This window comes from Pinus tabuliformis, chromosome 8, assembly GCF_031772625.1.
Source record: "Pinus tabuliformis cultivar Carrire ecotype Pingquan chromosome 8, CPIR1, whole genome shotgun sequence".
NCBI classification, from domain to species: domain Eukaryota; kingdom Viridiplantae; phylum Streptophyta; class Pinopsida; order Pinales; family Pinaceae; genus Pinus; species Pinus tabuliformis.
This window is the reverse complement of record NC_142294.1, coordinates 39,777,173-39,783,153: the sequence shown is the minus strand read 5'-3', so window position 1 is coordinate 39,783,153 and position 5,981 is coordinate 39,777,173. Positions and strand designations below refer to the sequence as shown.

The 5,981-nt window shown below is 37.8% G+C and overlaps 1 long non-coding RNA gene across 1 annotated transcript; it reads left to right on the top strand.

The window, feature by feature from the left end:
- Nucleotides 1–4,688: 4,688 nt before the first annotated feature.
- Nucleotides 4,689–5,780, top strand: LOC149234023 (uncharacterized). Its single transcript, XR_016268204.1, has 2 exons — nucleotides 4,689–5,141; nucleotides 5,279–5,780. It is a non-coding gene; the product is annotated as an uncharacterized LOC149234023 (long non-coding RNA).
- The last annotated feature ends 201 nt before the right edge of the window (nucleotides 5,781–5,981 follow it).

Sequence of the window (5,981 nt, the reverse complement as noted above, 5' to 3'; positions counted from 1 at the left end):
CCATGATCTTAATGGAACGCCAATCCCGACTAAGAATGAATCATTGCAGCCATGACCATGAGAAATGGTGACAACACTCCTCCTGGCACTAGAAGGAGAAGAATTTCAACATCTTCGCTTTGAGGAAAGAAATGATATTCGACATTGCCGCAGAAGGAATGAAGGGAACGAGCTGGGAAAAGGAATTAGGAGTGATAAAAGAAATGGTAAGGGTTTTGAGTAATTTCACTGTAATTCTCTCACAGCTACACAGGTCAATTATAAAAATACTGAAGGGATTGAAAAGGTAAGGCAAACTATTGTAATCCAGTCGAGAGGGCCAAGACTCTGTAATTTCCATTTTGTTGAATATCACAGTCGATTAATATTAATGATTAATATTGAGCTTAAGCGTCTTTATTAAAATATGAATTAAGCATGTGGGTAGTATTCGGCAAGTGGTAAGCGGTATCTTGCGTGCCTTAAAGGCTGGAAATAGTATTCCTAAATTTCACGCGATTAACCTTAGCGGGTGACACATAACACGAGAAAACCACTTTTATTGCGTGCTTTCGACCAGATATCAGTCGTGCAAGATTTCACGCGAGATTGCACGACAACCGTTCGATTGGACGGGTCCCATCGACAGTGGAGATCGTCAAGGTTAGTTGGTGAGCGGATGACGCGATATCCGTTGGATCTAGAGAAGTGAGATCAATGACGTGGATTGAAGTGCTTGATAAAAGGAGAAGTCAACAAGGGATTGACATTGATTGGTCAGACAAGCGGGACCCTCAGGGGAAAATAACATGTTGCGGATAGAAATGCTATTATTGTGTGCATGCCTATTTCATACCGTACATTGTCTGGTTGACCTCTCTCAGCTAGACTTGTGCTGGAGGTTGAACGTTGTGCATTGAAACCAAAACTAGCACGCCATTTGTTATTACCACAGATATGCACAGTTATTGCAGTTGCAGTATATTCATTTAATGCCATACCATTTCTCCACATTACCATACCTCCTCCCACTACAAACGACTCTTGGCATTCCTCAGTTCCATCTTTGGATTCTCTGCCTCCACTGGCTGCTCTTTCAACGCTATATGCACAATTATTACCACCAAACACTACCGCTCTCCATCCAGTCAGAACGTTGTCTCCATATATAATGTTGTCTCCACATATAACGTTGGTATACTCTACTCCATTTGGTGCAACATCTACTCTACCGTTTGGGAGCAGCACAACATTTGGAAGCACTCCATCTCCTTTTGGTCAGAGTTCAGCTTTTGGAGCTCAATCAACAACTCCAAAATTTGGCAGCCCGGGATTTGGACAAACTACCTTTGGTGGACAGGGCGGAGGTAGTAGAGTGGCATTGTATACAAGTACAAATGAGGCAAAGTCAAGTCACACACGGAAGATCAACGATGTAGAAAGAATTAAACAACAAAGAATGGGAACCATTGGATCAACCAGATTCACGTACAAGATTGATAGAATAAGATCGACAGAGATCTTATCACACAAAATAAAGTCAAGAAGTGAAGGGATCAGATTAAGCCACGTGACAACAAAATAATGGAGCAGTCTATGAAAGTGGTAAGTAGTATCTCGTGCGGTCTCAAAATGGTAAATGGTATTTTACAAATTCACGCGATTAACCTGAGGGGTTGACACGTAGCACACCCAAAACAACTTTTCTCGCGTGCTTTCAGAGTATTAACTATCGTGCTTGTTATCGCGCGATATGGCGCGATCACCGTTGGATTGAGGTAGGAGAAATAAACGGTGGAGATTGGCTAGGCTAGTTGGCACGAGTTATTGTGCGATAACCATCAGATTGAGGAATGAGATCGATGGCGAAGATTTAATGCGCTAAGGAGAGCATTGATATATGTGCAAAGGTTTGTGGAATGGAAGAAAGGTAAGGTTTAAGTGTAGCTTATGAAATATTTCTATTATATGGGAATTATAATAGAAATAAGCAGGATTAATGTACTATGGTTTAAGTTGAGTTTTAACCAAAGTCTAAAATCTATGGTATGGTTAATATGCGTGGGTAATAAGAATTAACCAAAGATGATGAAGGATATATAAGGTTCCGCTCAAAGGTTTATAAAGGTGCAGACTTTGGATAGTTAAATCAAACGTTTTTGTATAGAGTTTATTAAAGGAGCATTAAACCTTAACTTGTGAAGACTGTGTATACTCCTACGAAAGCTTTGTGCATTGATGAATTCTTATGCCATGAGTAATTTGAATGAAAAGATGTTTTGTAAGTAGGCTCTATAACTATCAGACAAATCTCATTTGCAAAGAAAGTAGAAGATTGGCTCTTCTTTTGCATAGTGTGAGTAATTTGAAAAGTAAGTGCATTGAAGCATCATTTGCTGCGTTGAAATTAGTACTGGGCTGTCTGCTACAGTGACTTGGTGATATTGGTACCTTGCTACTCATCTAATAGTTGCAACTATTTATCATTTTATAGGTCAATTTGTGGTTGAAGATAACATCATTTCTCTGATTATATTGGTTTGAAATGGATTGAATGGATGATGTATTGAAACTACTGAATAATTTAATACATTCCATTGTTGATGAGATGGTTAAAATCAACAAAACCTTTTTTTCCAAGATTAAAATTTGTCTCCAAAATGTACAGGAGAATATTGAGTTTTTGCAGCTTGAGACAAAACAACAATAAGAAGAGCTACAACATCGTAAGCACTATTCTGTTCAGAGCATTGAGATAAACTCCCATCAGCAGCAAGTCAATATTGTTGAAGTTCATCCAGATTTAGTACCCAATGAAGCAGTAGTTGTACATGTAGATGGAGAAATTCAGTCTGCACTTCCCAAGTTGGGTCATCAGACCTTGGGAAGAGCTTGCCACAACAAGCACAAAACTGGTCTTGGATATGACAAGGAAGTTTCCTTTCATATTCCAGATTACTCAAAGCCCATCTAGTTTCAGAGTGCTAGATTCCTTCATGACAGTTCACCTTCAGTTGTTCCAGATTCTGCTCCTCTTCCACAACAACAACAACAGATTGTGAAATGCCAACATTGTGACCGAGTTGGCCATATGAAAGATCACTATTTTGATCTTCATCCATGTAAGCACTATCATAAAACCAATCATTCTTCAAACAAATGCTTTAGAAACAAATCTCCTACAAGAAAAAAGATTCATATTGGATGGATCGCTTCTTGGCAATGGGCATCAACAACCAAGAAGATATTCCAGTCATATGTCAGAACTTGTTCTAGAGTATTGAACAATCTTGCAGTTGAATTTTCTCCATCATCTCACCTTGTATCTGACAGGGGGGAAAATGATGGTCATCTACAAGCTTCAAAGCTACATCAAGCGAGTCTGAGCCACAACCTGCCATACTAGATTCAAAGTTGTAGCCAAAGACAAATATTCCCTTGAGCATGCCTTCAGTTGGTGATGCATCTTCCAAGAATTGGAGACACTTTCTCTAGCAGAAGACTTCAACTTCTTGCCAGTTTTGGAAGAGTTCCAGGAATTGCATTAAGCATTCCAGAGTTGTTGGTCATCCTTAAACCATCACAGGTTGAGACCTCCCTTTTCAGGTTGAGGTTCTCCCTTTTATGTGGGGTGAGACCTCCCTTTCATGGTTGAAGGTTTCCCTCTTCAAAACATCATGAGCACTTCCTCTAGTAGAAGACCTGAGCTTCATGCCAAACTTGGAAGAGTTCTGGGAACTGCACTAAGCATTCTAGTGTTGGTGGTCATCCTTAAACCACCTCCCTTATACCAACATTTCAGAGAGCACATTCAGCCTAGTGCTGCCATGCATTTTTGCACATTTTGTATTAAAGCTCTCTTCTTAGACTCATACATAACCCTTCGGATTAAGGGGGGGGGGATGTTGGACACCTAATCCTCTAAGGGTTGGTGTGGAAGTTGAATAGTCTAAGGAAGTCCAATAGACCTTGGAATACGAAACCAAAGGTCATAAGAATGTACTATAAATGTATATCATTTGTTAATAATAGATAGACTCTCATGCTTATCTTTAATATTCTGTTGCCGTCATGTATGTGCTTAACAAATATGAAGTGTATAGAGGTTTTCTTTGTCTTACGTTCGAGTGGACACTCCACCCATCTTCAGGGACTAGAAAACAAATTTTACTATAAACGCTGATCAACCTTTTCAATAATGAAACACTAACCTAATTGCAAAATATTAAAAATATTAAAAATTATTAACTTTTTTAAAATTTATGAAGGATCAAAAGATGAAAGGTCAACAAAATTTAAAGAGAGAAATACATATTTGAATAAGTGAAAAACAAAAAAATAAATTAAAAGATATATTCCATTGATAATTATTATTGACCATGTTTAAAACATGGTATAAAAATTTAAATTTAAATCTAATTTTTAATAAATCAAGTCAAGATTTCTAAATAGATTAATATATAAATTTATTTCATTTTTAATAAATAAAATAATTTATTATATGATATAAAGTGGGTGGGTACATTTTCCACGTTTATTATTATTTTATTAATATAAAGAGGGATTTATTATATTTACTTCCTAACCGAGTCAATACAGAGATTCTTACCCAGCTTTGTTGGGTGTGAGTCGTGACCCTTTCCTACTTCCAATCCGTGTCAATCCGTGTCAAACTTTCTTAATTTGCTTAGAGCTATAAATGCCTACTGCTTTCTCTCTGACTTCCCTTTCACGGAGTTACACATGCCCACGTCTCTGTTGTTAGCTGATGCCATTTATGATATATTTTAGGACTATAAAGGGTCCACACCGAAAGTAAGAGACACCCATAATAAATAACCATCCCTTATCCATCACGTACGCAATCTGAGTCCGTATTTACAGTCACATGGATTTTCATTGCCTTCGTTGGTCCTGTCTTTAAAGTCACTTGGACAGGGTAGCAACTGCTGCACACGATCGTTCTGATAACTAACCTATGTTCATACTAGAGAAGCCATGGCGTCCTCCGGAAAACCCAAGTCCAAAAACCATGGCTCGACATCCTTGTTCTTCTTTCTGGAATATCTTTTCATGCTCATTTTCCTTTGCTTCATGTGTTTCTTCCTCATAAGAATAGTCTGTCTTCCTGTGTATTTTTCTTCTGACTATTTACCTGATGGGTGAGTGAAATATTCACTGTAAAGGGTGTAGATAAAAAAAAAATTTTATGCAGTTGAAATTCAAAAATTATGACAATATGTACAGGTGCGAAAGCACCCCCTCTACCATTTAATTCTTCTTCAAATGATGTTACCAGGCACTCTGAGCTATGTGTAGAATTTCAGAAAGGAGGAAGCTGGATTGGATGTCATGGCAGATGAATACATTATGCTGACAAGAGAATAATTTGAAGTTTTGGGGTAATATTTCAATGGACACTGCAGCCATTACAGTGAACAGGTCTGCATTTGGGTAAATATTTCAATGGACACTGCAGGCAACCATTATAATGGACAGGTCTTCTCCTCACCAGTTACGGTCGAAAACATTTTGGGGAATTGTTCAGTCTTATCTTCCAACCATGTATAGGTCTATGAAGTTGTTTACTATTTTCAGATCCTTTTACCGCTATCTAGAGGTATTAGATTTGGGTTATTTGGTGTCAATGATTTCTTAACACTGCTATGTCAGTCAGATTATCCTGCCTATTGCACTGTTACTTTGTTTATTATCGCACGAAAACATTCATATAACACGTCTCACAGAGAAGCATTGGACAACCAATGAACCATTTTGTTAATATAAGAGGTTTATATTTATGTGCAGAGCCTAGCCTATTTGTTTAAAGATCATGATATGTTGAAACTTAATGCTGTTATGGACCAGGCCTAACTTCACAATCAATGTAAGATAGCAAACATGAATAGAGGAGATGAAATAATCTCAAATACTTGATAGTGATTTTTCTCTCCCTCTATATACATTTAGAGAACTGTGTGCACCTATTTCAGGGATTTGTT